At 44.5% G+C, this 16818-nt stretch overlaps 1 long non-coding RNA gene across 1 annotated transcript; it reads left to right on the top strand.

Annotated features, from left to right (window-relative positions):
- Positions 1-14471: 14471 nt before the first annotated feature.
- On the top strand, positions 14472-16818 carry LOC306913860. Its single transcript, XR_013788598.1, has 2 exons — positions 14472-16554; positions 16588-16818. It is a non-coding gene; the product is annotated as an uncharacterized lncRNA (long non-coding RNA).

Below are 16818 nucleotides of genomic sequence, written 5' to 3'. Positions count from 1 at the left end.
GGGGGAAGAGTAGTTGTTTTAGTGAATATCTTAGTTACATTATACGGTAAAGAACACCCTCTCGTGTAATACTGCTTTTTCACAGAACTGTCAGGATGTAGAAGACATTTTTAGAATCTGATCTCAGGTCAAAATGGGTTCATTATAATGAGTTAGGTATGTATCATACTGTAACCAGAACAACTACTACCCTTCATATGGGCAAATGTGTTCAGTTACTCGGCCAGTTTGTTTCACAGGCTGTATTTACACACAGTAAATAGACTCGAAATTAATTCTCCTGAAATAAGTAGGCATGTAACGATTCACTCAACTCACGATACGATTCGTATCACGATATGAGGTTCACGCCACGGTACGATTTTTCACGATATTAAAAAATATATATATTTTAAAGAAAAATTACCGTTTTTTTTATTTTATATAATTTATCTTCCCCCTGAGATTTTTTATTTAACTACATTGCAAAAAAAGTAGCATTACTTTTGACAGTGCAGAAACATAATTGCCTTCCTTGATGAGCATCAACGACCATCATCACCTGGGCACAGTCACAGACACACACAGCTCCCCTCTACAGTGCTCTACTACTGAAAGTGACTATCATTTCTCTCCAAAAGCACTTGAATATGATGGAATATGACTCACATTTCACATCACACACTACCCCCCCATCACACACTACCCCCCTCGATTTTTTTAATTTCAATGAATCGATTCATATCGTCGGGATTAATATCGATATATATCGATATACGATATATTGTTACATGCCTAGAAATAAGTGTTAGAAGGTTTTCATCAGCAAGTCACTCACCGGCTTTGCCCGTACGTCATATCCACACTGTGTGTTTATCACGTCCTCCTGTTGACAAGGACAAGACAGAGACACACAGACAGATTACCTCCTGACAAGGGGGTGTGTGTGTGTGTGTGTGTGTGTGTGTGTGTGTGTGTGTGTGTGTGTGTGTGTGTGTGTGTGTGTGGTGCTGTCATATTATATGTGTAACTCCCTCCGAGCACAGACAGACACAAGTGGTTTCCTTGAAACTGATTTATTTGAAGACTTGTGGATCCTCCAAATTCACCAAACAATACAATAAAACAAGCACGTTACAATTAACACAAATACGACATGACATGCACAGCATGTAGATGCAAAATTTTTACCAAAGTAAAATACAGACATAAAAACAAATACCTTGTGCAAATAACAAAGAAGGGAATCTCTTCAGTCTTAGGTCCTTATAACCTTTCTTATGACAGTCTCTTGTAACTTAGTCTCTTTGTGTGACCAGTGCAAAAGGAGCTGCTGCAACCTGCTGCTGCTAGCAACCTGTGTACCCAATTTACATGAGCAGACCAAACGAGACACGGAACATGACTTTGACTCTTCAAAATAAAAGCATTAAAACGACTTGACACAAATACATGAAATAATGTTTTAAACGTAAATGTGACTTAATTATGAACTTCTTCATTATGAACTTGGACCTTTTAGGAATAAAGCAAACTATATCACCTATAGTGGCAACAGTTACAATATGAATGTGTTTAAATGCCAGTGTAGCTGGTTCACACACACACACACACACACACACACACACACACACAAGGCAGCAGGCATTAGACAACCTGACAGCCACCAACCTGGCAACCTTGAATGAGCCAATCAGCTGCCAGTCTCTGGTGTGTGATAAGCCGCTGCCACACCATCAAAAGAGCTGCGCACGTTCTCGGCTGCGCGTAGCTTAAAGCTTGAGTTTTTAGACAGCTGGTGGATGGAAATTAAGCTCCGCCTCCGCTGAATTCTTGCGCGACGGCCAGATTCCCGGAAACGCTCTCCTCCGCTCAAGTCTTCCGCGGAGGTGGAGCTTCTTTTCCATCCACCAGCTGTCTAAAAACTCAAGCTTTAAGCTGCGCGCAGCTTAAGAAGTGCGCAGCTTAAGAAAGTTTTGCGCTCAGGTGTGGAGACGGTGTGAGAGAGAGAGTCCTGTACTGTTAAAACAAACTCTACCCTAACGTCAGTAAAAAGTACATTAAAACAGTTTTTCCTTTCCAAAACAAACACAACGTACATTATGACAATATTTCACCCTTTGCATTGGTAAAATATACTTTTTTATTTTTTTCTTCCCTTCCTTCCAAAAAAACAAAAAGATAAAATGACCCAAAATCCATGTTTAAGAGTATTCCACGATGGCTCAGTGGTTCTGGCAGTTGCTGATGGTGTGAGAGGACGCTGGTTCGAGACAAGTCAAGATTCGTGACCTCGGACCAAGGACTAAGGATCCAGAATAAATAAATCAAAATAAATCACTCTTTACCTTTTAGTCAACAAGTCAAAAGTCAAGACAAGGAATAAGGACTAAGGATAAATCAATCCCGGCCCCTCCATAGGGCCGGGGGTCCGCCGGGGGTCCGCGGAGGGGGTCCGCGGGGGTCCGCGGAGGGGGTCCGCGGGGGTCCCCGGCCCTATCTCGGCCGTCCCTTGTCCGTTTCGGACGGGGGGAATCTCGTTCGAACCGGGCCGCCGTCCCGGACGCGCTCCCGGGGCTCTCGCGGTGGCAATAATTGGAAATGACACGTCCACCAGGGGGAAACCTTGACCAGGCTATGGTGAGTATGCAAGTATGGCCACTATATGCGTGTACTATGTTGGCAGCAGTGCTCCGTTCACGTTTGTTTATTATATTAGTGCTGTCTGCCGTGATACCTGGCTTAATATGGTCAATACTGAATCAGTCTAAAATATGCTTTGGCGGCCCCCCCCCCCCCCCACACCTCTTGCTATAGACAGACATGACTTGACATGACATGATGTGTGTCAAACAATTGTCACACATGGATGGATGATTATCCTTGTTTATTTATTTATTTCCGGGGGGAATGAATGAATGAATGAATGAATGAATGAATGAATACATAAAAAAATAAAAAAAATGGATGGATGGATGGATGGATGGATGGATGGATGGATCATATTTCCGGGGGCATTTCTCTCCAGGTGAGGACAACGCCATCCAGTCAACCAACTATGGATGTCAGAAGATCAGGCATCATCTCGTATGTTGTTCTTCTTCTACTACTACTACTACTACTACTACTACTACTACTACTACACACTAGGCATGCCACGGTATGAGATTTTACAGTACGGTACGGTGCCGGTATTGAAAACCTATATGTAGGCCTACATTATCTTATTTTTTTATTTTGACCTTTTATGATAATTAAAATTTTGTTATTTGTCATGTGACTTGTCATGATTATGAATTGATTACCCAGGACCGAATGGAAACAAGACTGCAAGGACTTTTTTCAGTGATCCCTTTGGACATGTGTTTGACTGTACCCTATACTGATTACATTTCTGCCAATAAAGTATTCAATCAATGAATCAATAGCTATTCCCCACTGTATTTCACTGTACTATGGCTCCCCCTAATGACCGTTTTGTACCCTGCACGCTGTAGTGCAATCTGCGCATGCTCACAACTGTATGCCTCTGTGTTGACACTTGACAGTTCACACTTTTAGTTTAGTACATGTGGAAATATGGAATATACAATTGGATCTGGGTGTCTTTCAGCAACACTAACTCAAAGGTAGGAAGCAACTTTTCAATCTACTGCAGCTGTGTGGTGAAAATAAATGTTTTGCCTTAGTCTGGGAGTGGAGTTGCACTACATGCGCGCAGCATGCGCCGCCCACCGACGCTGTAATAAAATACCGTAAGCTCGGAAATCTCACGGTATCAACACCGTGGCTGTTCCTGTCGCGGTATTACCGAAATTCGGTAAACCGCGGCATGCCTACTAAACACACACACACACACACACACACACACACACACACCTCACATTTTGCTTATGCAAATTAGTGGGCTGCGTCCCACCTACTTTGTGGGTGTGGTTTCGAATACTTTGTGGGAGTGGCATATGCAAATGAAGGGGAGTGGTTTCGGCTAATTTGTGGGAGTGGCGTGGTATGCAAATGAAGGGGAATGGTATGCAAATGAAGGGGAGTGGTATGCAAATGAAGGTGCGTGGTATGCAAATGAAGGGGCATGGTATGCAAATGAAGGGGCATGGTATGCAAATGAAGGGGAGTGGTATGCAAATGAAGGGCATGTTTCGGCTACTTTGTGGGATTAGTTTATGCAAATGAAGGGGCGTGGCATGCAAATTAAGGGGAGTGGTATGCAAATGAAGGGCATGTTTCGGCTACTTTGTGGGATTAGTTTATGCAAATGAAGGGGCGTGGCATGCAAATTAAGGGGAGTGGTATGCAAATGAAGGTGCGTGGTATGCAAATGAAGGGGCATGGTATGCAAATGAAGGGGAGTGGTATGCAAATGAAGGGCATGTTTCGGCTACTTTGTGGGATTAGTTTATGCAAATGAAGGGGCGTGGCATGCAAATTAAGGGGAGTGGTATGCAAATGAAGGTGCGTGGTATGCAAATGAAGGGGCATGGTATGCAAATGAAGGGGAGTGGTATGCAAATGAAGGGCATGTTTCGGCTACTTTGTGGGATTAGTTTATGCAAATGAAGGGGCGTGGCATGCAAATTAAGGGGAGTGGTATGCAAATGAAGGTGCGTGGTATGCAAATGAAGGGGCATGGTATGCAAATGAAGGGGAGTGGTATGCAAATGAAGGGCATGTTTCGGCTACTTTGTGGGATTAGTTTATGCAAATGAAGGGGCGTGGCATGCAAATTAAGGGGAGTGGTATGCAAATGAAGGTGCGTGGTATGCAAATGAAGGGGCATGGTATGCAAATGAAGGGGAGTGGTATGCAAATGAAGGGCATGTTCCGGCTACTTTGTGGGATTAGTTTATGCAAATGAAGGGGCGTGGCATGCAAATGAAGGGGCATGGTATGCAAATGAAGGGGCATGGTATGGAAATGAAGGGGAGTGGTATGCAAATGAAGGGCATGTTTCGGCTACTTTGTGGGATTAGTTTTTGCAAATGAAGGGGCGTGGCATGCAAATTAAGGGGAGTGGTATGCAAATGAAGGGCATGTTTCGGCTACTTTGTGGGATTAGTTTATGCAAATGAAGGGGCGTGGCATGCAAATTAAGGGGAGTGGTATGCAAATGAAGGTGCGTGGTATGCAAATGAAGGGGCATGGTATGCAAATGAAGGGGCATGGTTCCGGCTACTTTGTGGGATTAGTTTATGCAAAAGAAGGGGCGTGGTATGCAAATGAAGGGGCATGGTATGCAAATGAAGGGGCATGGTATGCAAATGAAGGGGAGTGGTATGCAAATTAAGGGGCATGGTATGCAAATGAAGGAGCATGGTATGCAAACGAAGGGCGTGGCGACACCCACTAATTTGCATAAGCGACACCCACTAATTTGCATAGCCCTCACCCACAAAGTAGCCGAAACAACGCCCTTCAAATTTTCATAACCCACTCCCACAAAGTAGCGGGAACCACGCCCCTTCATTTGCATACCACTCCCCTTCATTTGCATACCATGCCCCTTAATTTGCATACCATGCCCCTTCATTTGCATACCACGCACCTTCATTTGCATACCACTCCCCTTCATTTGCATACCATGCCCCTTAATTTGCATACCATGCCCCTTCATTTGCATGCCACGCCCCTTCATTTGCATAAACCAATCCCCTTCATTTGCATGCCACGCCCCTTCATTTGCATACCACGCACCTCATTTGCATACCACTCCCCTTCATTTGCATGCCACGCCCCTTCATTTGCATAAACCAATCCCACAAAGTAGCCGAAACATGCCCTTAATTTGCATACCACTCCCCTTCATTTGCATACCATGCCCCTTCATTTGCATACCATGCCCCTTCATTTGCATACCACGCACCTTCATTTGCATACCACTCCCCTTAATTTGCATGCCACACCCCTTCATTTGCATAAACTAATCCCACAAAGTAGCCGAAACATGCCCCTTCATTTGCATACCACTCCCCTTAATTTGCATGCCACGCCCCTTCATTTGCATAAACTAATCCCACAAAGTAGCCGAAACATGCCCTTCATTTGCATACCACTCCACTTCATTTGCATACCATGCCCCTTCATTTGCATACCACGCACCTTCATTTGCATACCACTCCCCTTAATTTGCATGCCACGCCCCTTCATTTGCATAAACGAATCCCACAAAGTAGCCGAAACATGCCCTTCATTTGCATACCACTCCCCTTCATTTGCATACCATGCCCCTTCATTTGCATACTACTCCCCTTCATTTGCATACCATGCCCCTTCATTTGCATACCATGCCCCTTCATTTGCATACCACGCACCTTCATTTGCATACCACTCCCCTTAATTTGCATGCCACGCCCATTCATTTGCATAAACTAATCCCACAAAGTAGCCGAAACATGCCCCTTCATTTGCATACCACTCCCCTTAATTTGCATGCCACGCCCCTTCATTTGCATAAACTAATCCCACAAAGTAGCCGAAACATGCCCCTTCATTTGCATACCACTCCCCTTAATTTGCATACCACTCCCCTTCATTTGCATACCATGCCCCTTCATTTGCATACCATGCCCCTTCATTTGCATACCACGCACCTTCATTTGCATACCACTCCCCTTAATTTGCATACCACGCCCCTTCATTTGCATAAACTAATCCCACAAAGTAGCCGAAACATGCCCTTCATTTGCATACCACTCCCCTTAATTTGCATGCCACGCCCCTTCATTTGCATAAACTAATCCCACAAAGTAGCCGAAACATGCCCTTCATTTGCATACCACTCCCCTTCATTTGCATACCATGCCCCTTCATTTGCATACCACGCACCTTCATTTGCATACCACTCCCCTTCATTTCCATACCATGCCCCTTAATTTGCATACCATGCCCCTTCATTTGCATACCACGCACCTTCATTTGCATACCACTCCCCTTAATTTGCATGCCACGCCCCTTCATTTGCATAAACTAATCCCACAAAGTAGCCGAAACATGCCCTTCATTTGCATACCACTCCCCTTCATTTGCATACCATGCCCCTTCATTTGCATACCACTCCCCTTCATTTGCATACCACTCCCCTTCATTTGCATACCACACACCTTCATTTGCATAAACTAATCCCACAAAGTAGCCGGAACCATGCCCCTTAATTTGCATACCACTCCCCTTCATTTGCATACCACGCACCTTCATTTGCATACCACTCCCCTTCATTTGCATACCACTCCCCTTCATTTGCATACCACGCACCTTCATTTGCATACCACTCCCCTTCATTTCCATACCATGCCCCTTAATTTGCATACCATGCCCCTTCATTTGCATACCACGCACCTTCATTTGCATACCACTCCCCTTAATTTGCATGCCACGCCCCTTCATTTGCATAAACTAATCCCACAAAGTAGCCGAAACATGCCCTTCATTTGCATACCACTCCCCTTCATTTGCATACCATGCCCCTTCATTTGCATACCACGCACCTTCATTTGCATACCACTCCCCTTCATTTCCATACCATGCCCCTTAATTTGCATACCATGCCCCTTAATTTGCATACCACGCACCTTCATTTGCATACCACTCCCCTTAATTTGCATGCCACGCCCCTTCATTTGCATAAACTAATCCCACAAAGTAGCCGAAACATGCCCTTCATTTGCATACCACTCCCCTTCATTTGCATACCATGCCCCTTCATTTGCATACCATGCACCTTCATTTGCATACCACTCCCCTTCATTTGCATACCACTCCCCTTCATTTGCATACCACGCCCCTTCATTTGCATACACCACTCCCCATCATTTGCATAAGCCAATCCCACAAAGTAGCCGAAACACGCCCTTCATTTGCATAAACCGCTCCAACAATGTAGGCGGGCGACACCCACTCATTTGCATAATGACCAACTAATTTGCATAGCCCACACCCACAAAGTAGCAGGAACCACACCCTTCATTTGCATAAACCACTCCCACAAAGTAGGCGGGGTGACACCCACTAATTTACATAAGCGACACCCACTAATTTGCATATACCACACCCACAAAGTAGCCGAAACCACGCCCATCAAATTTGCATAACCCACACCCACAAAGTAGCCGGAACCACGGCCTTCATTAGCATAAACTGCTCCCACAAAGTAAGTTAGCGAGAAAAGTCGCGAAATTCGACAGAACAAATCCGAGACCATCACCGCAACCGGGTCGCGGCCCCGATCGCAGCCGTATAGGGTTTGGGCCAAACGGACATACAGTCGCGACAGTAGCCCTGCACGAAAGCCTCGAAATTTGCGACTTTGACGCGAAAGTCGCAGAACAAATCCGAGACCATCACCGCGACCGGGTCGCGGACCCGATCGCAGCCGTATAGGTTTCGGGCCAAACGGACATACGGCCGCGGCGGTAGCCTTGAACGAACGCCTACAAATTGCCGACTTTGACGCGCGCCAACGCGCCAATGATAAAACATCACGGTCCGACGTTCGGATATGTCGGAGAGCCAGCCGAGACGAACGGTTAGGTGTCTCCGACGTACGCCTCCGACAGTCGTACAAAACGTCCTTCACTTTGGCTCTGTGCATGCAGACACGTCATAGACCCATAGACTCTAACAGCGTCCTGGCTGAAAAAGTGAAACGAGACCGTGCCTCTTAGAAAGGTCGCCCGAGGACGTTCTATAGATCCATGCGTGCGTCTCCGGGAGCTCTATAACATATCCGAAAATCATCCCGGAAGGCCTCACCGTCGTGGCGTTCCAGTGAAGCAAAGTTTGACGTTCACGCGCGCCTATGACGACGATCGTAAGTCTGTTCGGGATGGGCCGAACACCTCTGCGATCGCGGCGACGAGCCGATCTTCGTGATGGTCTGAGTGTTTTTCTGCGACCTCGGGAACCTCAAATCTGACCCGAGGCCTAGCATTGCAGTGTAGTTCCCTTTATCGGACGCTTGTAAGAGTCCCACAAAATCGAGACCAACGCCATTTTATTCGCCATGGCCTGAATATGGATATTCGGGGGTGTTACATATTTAAAAAAATATCTATCACTTAATTGTTAAGGCATTTGGCCCAAAGGTCACCGTGGCAGTCTTTCGGCTGACCTTTGACCTTTGCAAACGTCGTGGAAATTCGAGACCGGTTCCATTGGATTCGACATGTCCTGAATATGGATATTGGAGGTTCTTACATATTTTTAAAAATATATATCACCCCGTTTTTTTAAGAATTTGGCCCAAAGGGTCACCGTTGCAGTCTTTTTGCTGACCATTGACCTTTGCAAACGTCCTGGAAAGTCTAGACCGGCCCCATTGAATTTGGGACGCTCTAAATATGAATAAAATGTCTCGTTTGCGAAGAATAGGGTTAGGGAACATATTTTAAAGGTGTGTTTTGTCTGTTTTCACTTCTGTGGAGAGAGGGGAGAGAGGAGGCAGTCTTTTTGCTGACCATTGACCTTTGCAAACGGCGTGGAGAGCCCAGACCGACGCCATTGGATTCTGCATTTTCTAAATATGAATAAAATGTCTAGTTTGTGAAGAATAACATTAATGAACATGTTGTGTTTTGTGTTTTGTCTGTTCATTCAAAAAGAGAGGAGAGGAGAGGAGGGGAGAGGCATATGCCTTCATACATGTGGGTGGGCTGTGGCGATGTTCTGAATTCCACTGGCAGATGACGGTCTTTTCTTTGATTCGTTTCTCTGACTTCCTATGTAAGTGCTGCTATTAAAATGCTTACTTTAAAAAGACTAAAATAGCTAAAATACAACAATTCATGGTCATAAGTTCATAAAGCATAATTCATAATAATGTCATGATACAATAATAAATATGTGGTTCATAATTGATTTCATATGAGGTTAAAAATGTAAACATGATGTGATGATAACTTTCTGAGGCAGAAACAAGTTCCCTGTCTGTCAGTAGCAACACTGGACCATGATTGATTGACTGATTGATGCATGATTGCCTAGCATTGCACACAGGTGGTACAAACATTTCTCTCACTCATTCAGACTCTGGTCTGCACAAGGAAGCACACTCGCAGCAGAGTAGTGTGTTTGAACTGTTTAAAGTTATTAAACACGGTCAAAAGGACATTCAAAGGACTGTATGAAACTCAAGAAGCATCAAGAACCTCTTTACACAACAAGCGGCCAACGAGGTATTATTATTTGAGAGTTATCTTTGTTGTGTTGTATTGTGGTGTTTTGACGGACACGTTCACCTGCGCATCGCGCATTTCTACATGTTTTGTATTTCTTTGTTTGATCAATATTATGTATTGCGACAATTTGTTGATTGTTTATTATTTTGTGTGAACATAGTTCTCACGGCATGGAACAGCAGAGGGATGAGAAGAATGCCCAATAAATGCCCGTTTATAAAGAACCGACCTGTGTCGTCAATGTTGTGAGAAGAGCTACATCCTACGTGTGTGTGTTTCGTGTCGTGTCATTCATCATCACTTTGTTTACTTTACTTTATCACAGCTAACAGTCACATCAAGGTCTGTGAAATGGTTAGTAATGAATGAATAGCTGACTCTGTCGCGATTTTGGCTTTTATGGTGAATGTTTTACAACTATATGAACATGTATTATTCAACTTTGGCTAGTTGTACAAAGCCATGGGTCTGAATGTAAACAAAGTATATGCTTTATAAGACAACGTTTTATTTTTATATTGAGTGGTGGTGTGATTTGCACGTTATGTAATGAGTCCGAGTTTGTATTGTGCTAAACCAGTCACCAGAATACAGTAATGTTTATTATTGATCTAAAAACGGACTAAATGAGTGATATGGTATAAGTACTGTAGCATGGATAAGAAGCTAACTATGTGTGACGGGTGGGACATTAGGACCTGGAGCTGCCTGCCCAGAGCAGAGCGGTAGCTTGAGACCCGTGAGATCAATGAAGCTCACGTTTGTTCTCGTTCTGTCGTGTGCATGTAGCGTCAGTGCCCAGCAGCACCCGTCGCGTCCGTGTAAATCAATTTACCAAGGTATGTTACAACAAAGGCTTACACATTGTAGTCTGTTGCATTTAGTATGATTTAGAGTTGTAGATACTTATTGTTGTTGTGCTTCTAGAAACTGTTGGTGCTGTTGTGGGGCTAGGCTGTACAGGGCAGACTACACTTGGACCCAGTGTCCACACATACTATTTAACAGAACACGGGTATGAGTCTCACACTTCAATGTGGATTATGGTGGCATGCCAAAGCAACCACCTTATGTCATACTTTTAATTCACATATTTATTATGATGGGGAATTAATATTGTTTCTGTTTTGATTGATTGATTGAAGAATTTATTAACAGTTTGCAGAATTACAGTACATTTCAAGCACAAACTCAATACAAAGGCTGTTAACTGTGAGTGGACGACCCAATTAAGCATTACACTTGTTTCCAATAGGGTCCACCATGTTCAAATCATCAAAACATTTAGAGACGTACAAATAGACACTTCTATAGACAGAACAGGAATTCATCATAAAAGGAGGTATTTCATGGTAGAACAATGTCAGAACGGATCCAGACCTGGCTAGCCTGAATCCTGCCTGCTGGGTATAAGTGCCTTGGGCCTAGGAGGTAGGAAGATGGGCTTGCCAGTATATGTTTATATTATAATGAGTACTTATGATGGGTGCTCGGTGTCTAATTGCTCTGTTGTATATTGCAGGCTGAACTGCTGACACAGAGTGTCAGCAGACAGCCATTGCTCTTTTCCTCAGTTTTACTTTGTTTTTAATTGTTTCCACGCTCTTCAGTGCCTCCAGTATTTTATATAACCTTATTGAAAGAAACCCCCTGTACTGTATATTTTACTGAATGACCGTTGTTACCCCCCTTCCCCACTTCTAGTGTGCTTTTACCTTTTGACTAACAGTCAGCAAGTGTTTTGTGTGCGCAACATAAGCCGCAGTGCCATGATGGTTGCAGTGATTTATATCTTATTCTCGTAACAGTTTGCAGTGATTTATATCTTATTCTCTTAACAGTTTGCTGTGTTTATGAGAAGTGCTATATTGTCCCTCCGGTCAAGTAATTTAAATACAACACTTATGAAGGTTTTGCTATCTGTATTATGTGAAATTGTGAATAAAGTTGATCTAGTGATTGTACACAGAAAAGCCTCTGTCCGTCTATAAAGTACTTTGCACGGGGATTTTGGTTACAAGAGTAAATACTGAATACGGGTCTCTCACCCATTGAGAGTGGCGTAGTCTTAGTCTATGAACTTGGTTCTTATTCCAAAAGTATCATCAGTGTCCATCTGGTCACATTTGCTAATCGGAATTAGCATTAAGCTAACTGCATCCACTATAATGTTACACATTATATTAATGTGCTCTGTGTGTTCAGCCATGGCCAGGACGTCGAGGCACGACCGAGAGATGGCGCTGGACGCCAAGAGACGTCTGTGTGTGAGTTCAGATCCCGTGGAGAGGCTGAGGCTGCAGTGCCTGGCCCGAGGGTCGTCTGGCATCAATGGCCTGGGCAGGTGAGTGTGTGCGTGTGCGTGTGTGTGCGCGCGTGCCTCCCTCAGGCACAGCAGAGGCGTACATACAGACAGTTGGACTGTGAGGTGACGTGGCAGCCCTCCTCCTCGCCATCTCCCAGGAAGCCTTGGAGGTGTCGGCCGGTGTTGCTGGGCTCTATAACATATCCGAAAATCAGACCGGAAGGCCTTACCGTTGTGGCGTTCTACAGAAGCAAAGGTTTTAAATAGCAGATCTACAAGCTCGTAGCGCGCCACTCGGTGTAGTTGAACGTTCGCGCGCGCCATGTCGACTAGAAGGGTCGCCCGAGGACGTACTACAGTTCCACGCATGCGTCTCGGGGAGCTCTATAACATATCCGAAAATCAGACGGGAAGGCCATACCGTTGTGGCGTTCTAGTGAAGCTAGTGCCGCGCTGTGAACTTGTAGGTCTGCTATTTTTGAAAAATAGCAGACCTACAAGTGGCACCGAGTGCCGCGCTTTGAACTTGTAGGTCTGCTATTTTTGAAAAATAGCAGACCTACAAGTGGCACCGAGTTCCGCTCTGTGAACTTGTAGGTCTGCTATTTTTGAAAAATAGCAGACCTACAAGTTCGTAGCGCGCCACTCGGTGGCGCGCTACGAGCTTGTAGATCTGCTATTTTTCAATAGCTAAAGCATAACATAATGCTAACACCAAAAGGGGTTCCCGCCCAAAATGGGTTAAACCTTTACTTTACTTGATAAAGTGGAGATGTAAAAAGCGCATTTGGTACTACGCCCTTATTTCACTCTGTCTGCACAAATCCATTTGCCAAAATTAGCCGATCTACGTAAGTAATCGTCTATTTTTTTTGGCGAACATTCCCCACCCCTGGGGGTTCAAGTGGTTACATTTTAAGTTTTAAGCATATTTCAATTATCATAATATCGTTAATGGCAATTATTTTTGCCACAATAATGGAAATGTCATTTCCATGTCGTCTCGAGAGCGAACGTTTATTTATTTATTCTTCTCCCGCTGAGTGATTGGGTTGCCATGGCGATTGGGTTGCCATGACTTTGCAATTAAGCAAAGGAACGGGATCTCGCAAACACAGGGGAAAAAGGCGTTGGGAGTCGACGTATGGACTTCGTGAGCAAGCGCGCCATCGGTCGAGTTCGTTGGGTGAAGCCCGCCCACCATGTGTGCGTGTGTGTGTGCGTGTTGTATTTTTAACCCATTAAAGGACCACTTTTCAACATCTCTTCCTATAATTGGTCCTAACTAAAATACCACCATTTTTTTCTACTCAGTCTGTGTCTCATAGGAAGGCTGTGGGCAGTTCAGAAACCCGTCCACCAGTGACCTCATCGATGGTGAATCCAAGCTAATAGAAACGGAAGGCTTTCTTTTCCTGAAAAGTTGCAATGCAAAAGTTGATGCCATCGTTCTCACGATAATATAAATCTAAATATATTTTAAAACAAATCTTGTTTAAAAAAAAACATCGGACTAATGAGGATGTCACTGGTGGACGGGTGTCCGAACTGCCCAAAGCCCTCCTATGAGACACAGACTGAGTAGGAAGAAATGGTGGTGTTTTATCATGAACATTAGTGAGGACCAATTATATGAAGAGATGTTGAAAAGTGGTGAAGTGGTCCTTTAAAACCGGGAAAGCATCCGTGTGTCCTTGTAGACTTTAGGGGGGGGGGGGGGGGTAGACCACGAGGAGTTTGGGGAGGCGACGGCAGGTCAACGGGGGGGTTGGCGTGCATTTACCGTGCGCTACAGCGTTGGAATAGCTACAGCGCTAGCACATAATTTTTTTTTTGAGAATGGCTAATAGAATGCAGCCAACACAGGTCACTGTCTTTGTACCGTCGCAAAGTCGCCTAGAAGATGATTATTCATCGTAAAAGTCGTGCTGTGTAAACGTTTCATTTCGGTAGTCTTTTTCTGGCGACCCCTCTCGGACTGGTCTGCGGGTCCGTTTAGAACTGCGATTCCCAGAATTCAGTTGGGTGTCTCGTGGCTCAAGTTCGATCGAGACGGCAGCCCCCTCCGTCGCACTCTAAAACTGTACTTTATCCCCTACTACTAGTAGGAGGTGCGCGGGACCATTTACTCAAAAGGCAAAAAAGGCGATTCCGCACTCGCGTACGAGAGAGATGTCGGATCGCAGCAGGGTCTTATTGGCGAGGATATGGCGGCGACGGCGTCACGCTGTGTTCACACGGGCAGATACGAAGATACGAGCTGCCGTTTGTAGCCAGCGACATGAAGATATACAAAGATAACAACCGACATTTGTAGCTGCTGCAGACGCGGCTACAAAGCTACAAAAGAAAGTTGAGCTATAGCTTCAACTTCGGCTACAAAGATACGACGTATCTTTGAATCTGCCTAGTGTGAAACTATGTGTTTTTCCGGTACATTTCTGGTGCCATTTCTGTCGTTCTGGCGTGAGCGTCGTGGGGCAGACGGATGCAAGAAGAGTGGCCACTTCGATCTAAAACTGGCTATTTTGTCCGGAATGTTTACAAAGTGTAATGTTTGAAAAATGGGCTGAAGTAAGGCGAAGTGTACATGATTTGAACACGCACGCTCATGGGTTAACCCATTTAGGCCTGACCTCGAAATTTAAAAAAAATCTCCTAAATCCTCCTTTCAAAAATAGCAGACCTACAAGCTCGTAGCGCGCCACTCGGTGGCGCGCTATGAGCTTGTAGATCTGCTATTTTTCAATAGCTAAATTATAACCTAATGTTTAAAACACCAAAAGGGGTTCCCGCCCAAAATGGGCTGGAGACGGCAAACGCGACTACAGAAAGCCCAGCTAAGGTACAATATGCAAGAGAATGGAATGCAAGCTGATATATAATTACTTTTTTTTTTTTACATTTGGGGGGGGAAATAGCCAATCGAGGTGCCTACTTTTGGGCAGACCCCCCCACCATGAAATACTGTTCAGAGAAGTATAAAGAACATATTTATGTAGAAATGGTTATTGTGGGGGGAAAGTACACCGGTGAAAGATTCTATCACAAATAATTTGAGTTACACAGTATGGCTTTTGAATGGTGTGATATCGTAAGTTGGTTCTTTCTGGAATTCCTTCCGACAACGCGCAAATGATCACGGATCACGGCATGTCGGATTACCGCGGTGGTTCTCAACCCCCCCCCCCCCCCCCCCCCCCCCCCCCGCCCGCCCGCCAAAAAAATAATAATCGTATTTCAACTGGGGGACCCCCCAAAATAATCGTATTTCAACTGGGTTACCCCCCAAAATAATCGTATTTCAACTGGGTACCCCCCCAAAATAATCGTATTTCAACTGGGTACCCCCCCAAAATAATCGTATTTCAACTGGGTACCCCCCAAAATAATCGTATTTCAACTGGGGACCCACCCAAAATAATCGTATTTCAACTGGGTACCCCCCCCAAAATAATCATATTTCAACTGGGTACCCCCCCAAAATAATCGTATTTCAACTGGGTACCCCCCAAAATAATCGTATTTCAACTGGGGGCCCACCCAAAATCCCCCCCATGCTGACAAGCACTTGGACTTGTAGGAGTTGAGACATTCAACGTAGTTATTTTGCCTAAATATTGTGGGGAAATTGCCGATCTACAAGCTCACACAACGCCCGTGAGCTTGTAGATCAGCTATTTAGCAAAACGTTTGCCTCTTTCTTAAGTCATTTGACAATAATTTGGCCATTGCTTGACCATTTTATAGAATCGTTTGTTGATGACGTTTGATGCAGTAATGGTCTGTTTTCATTTCATTGCGTTTATTTTCTTTCTTTCCTTTTTTTTGGAGGTATTAAAAAGGTCTTAAAAGTCCTTAAATTGCCTGTCATCTGGGGACCCCCCCCCCCCCCCCAAATATCACGTGGGGACCCCCGGGGGGCCTCGACCCACCGGTTGAGAACCACTGGGATACTGTACTAGCACTCTTCTTTACTGTACATGTACATGTTTACTGTAACATGTCCCACACTGTACATGTGCATCGTGTTTACATGTACTTGTACATGTTTACTGTACACGTCCCACACTCACTGTACATGTCTATTGTACACGTCCCACACTCACTGTACAGGATCTCTTTTGTCAGGTATGAATGGTTATTGATGGAGATTTGTACCCTTCTAATGACATGTCCAAATAAAGATGTATAACCCACAAAGTAACTGCATAACAAAAGAAATAGTACTATAAAGTTTAAATGTTTGTTGTAAATGTCACAAGCTGTACATTTGGAGGAGTCTGTAAAGTCAGCACACATAATTAAAAAAAGATGATTGCTGGAGATCGTGTGTTTTCACCGTTA

Source organism: Electrona antarctica (genome assembly GCF_951216825.1).
Source record: "Electrona antarctica genome assembly, chromosome: 21".
NCBI classification, from domain to species: domain Eukaryota; kingdom Metazoa; phylum Chordata; class Actinopteri; order Myctophiformes; family Myctophidae; genus Electrona; species Electrona antarctica.
Note: the sequence above shows the minus strand (reverse complement) of the source record. Positions and strands in the feature narration are given on the sequence as shown.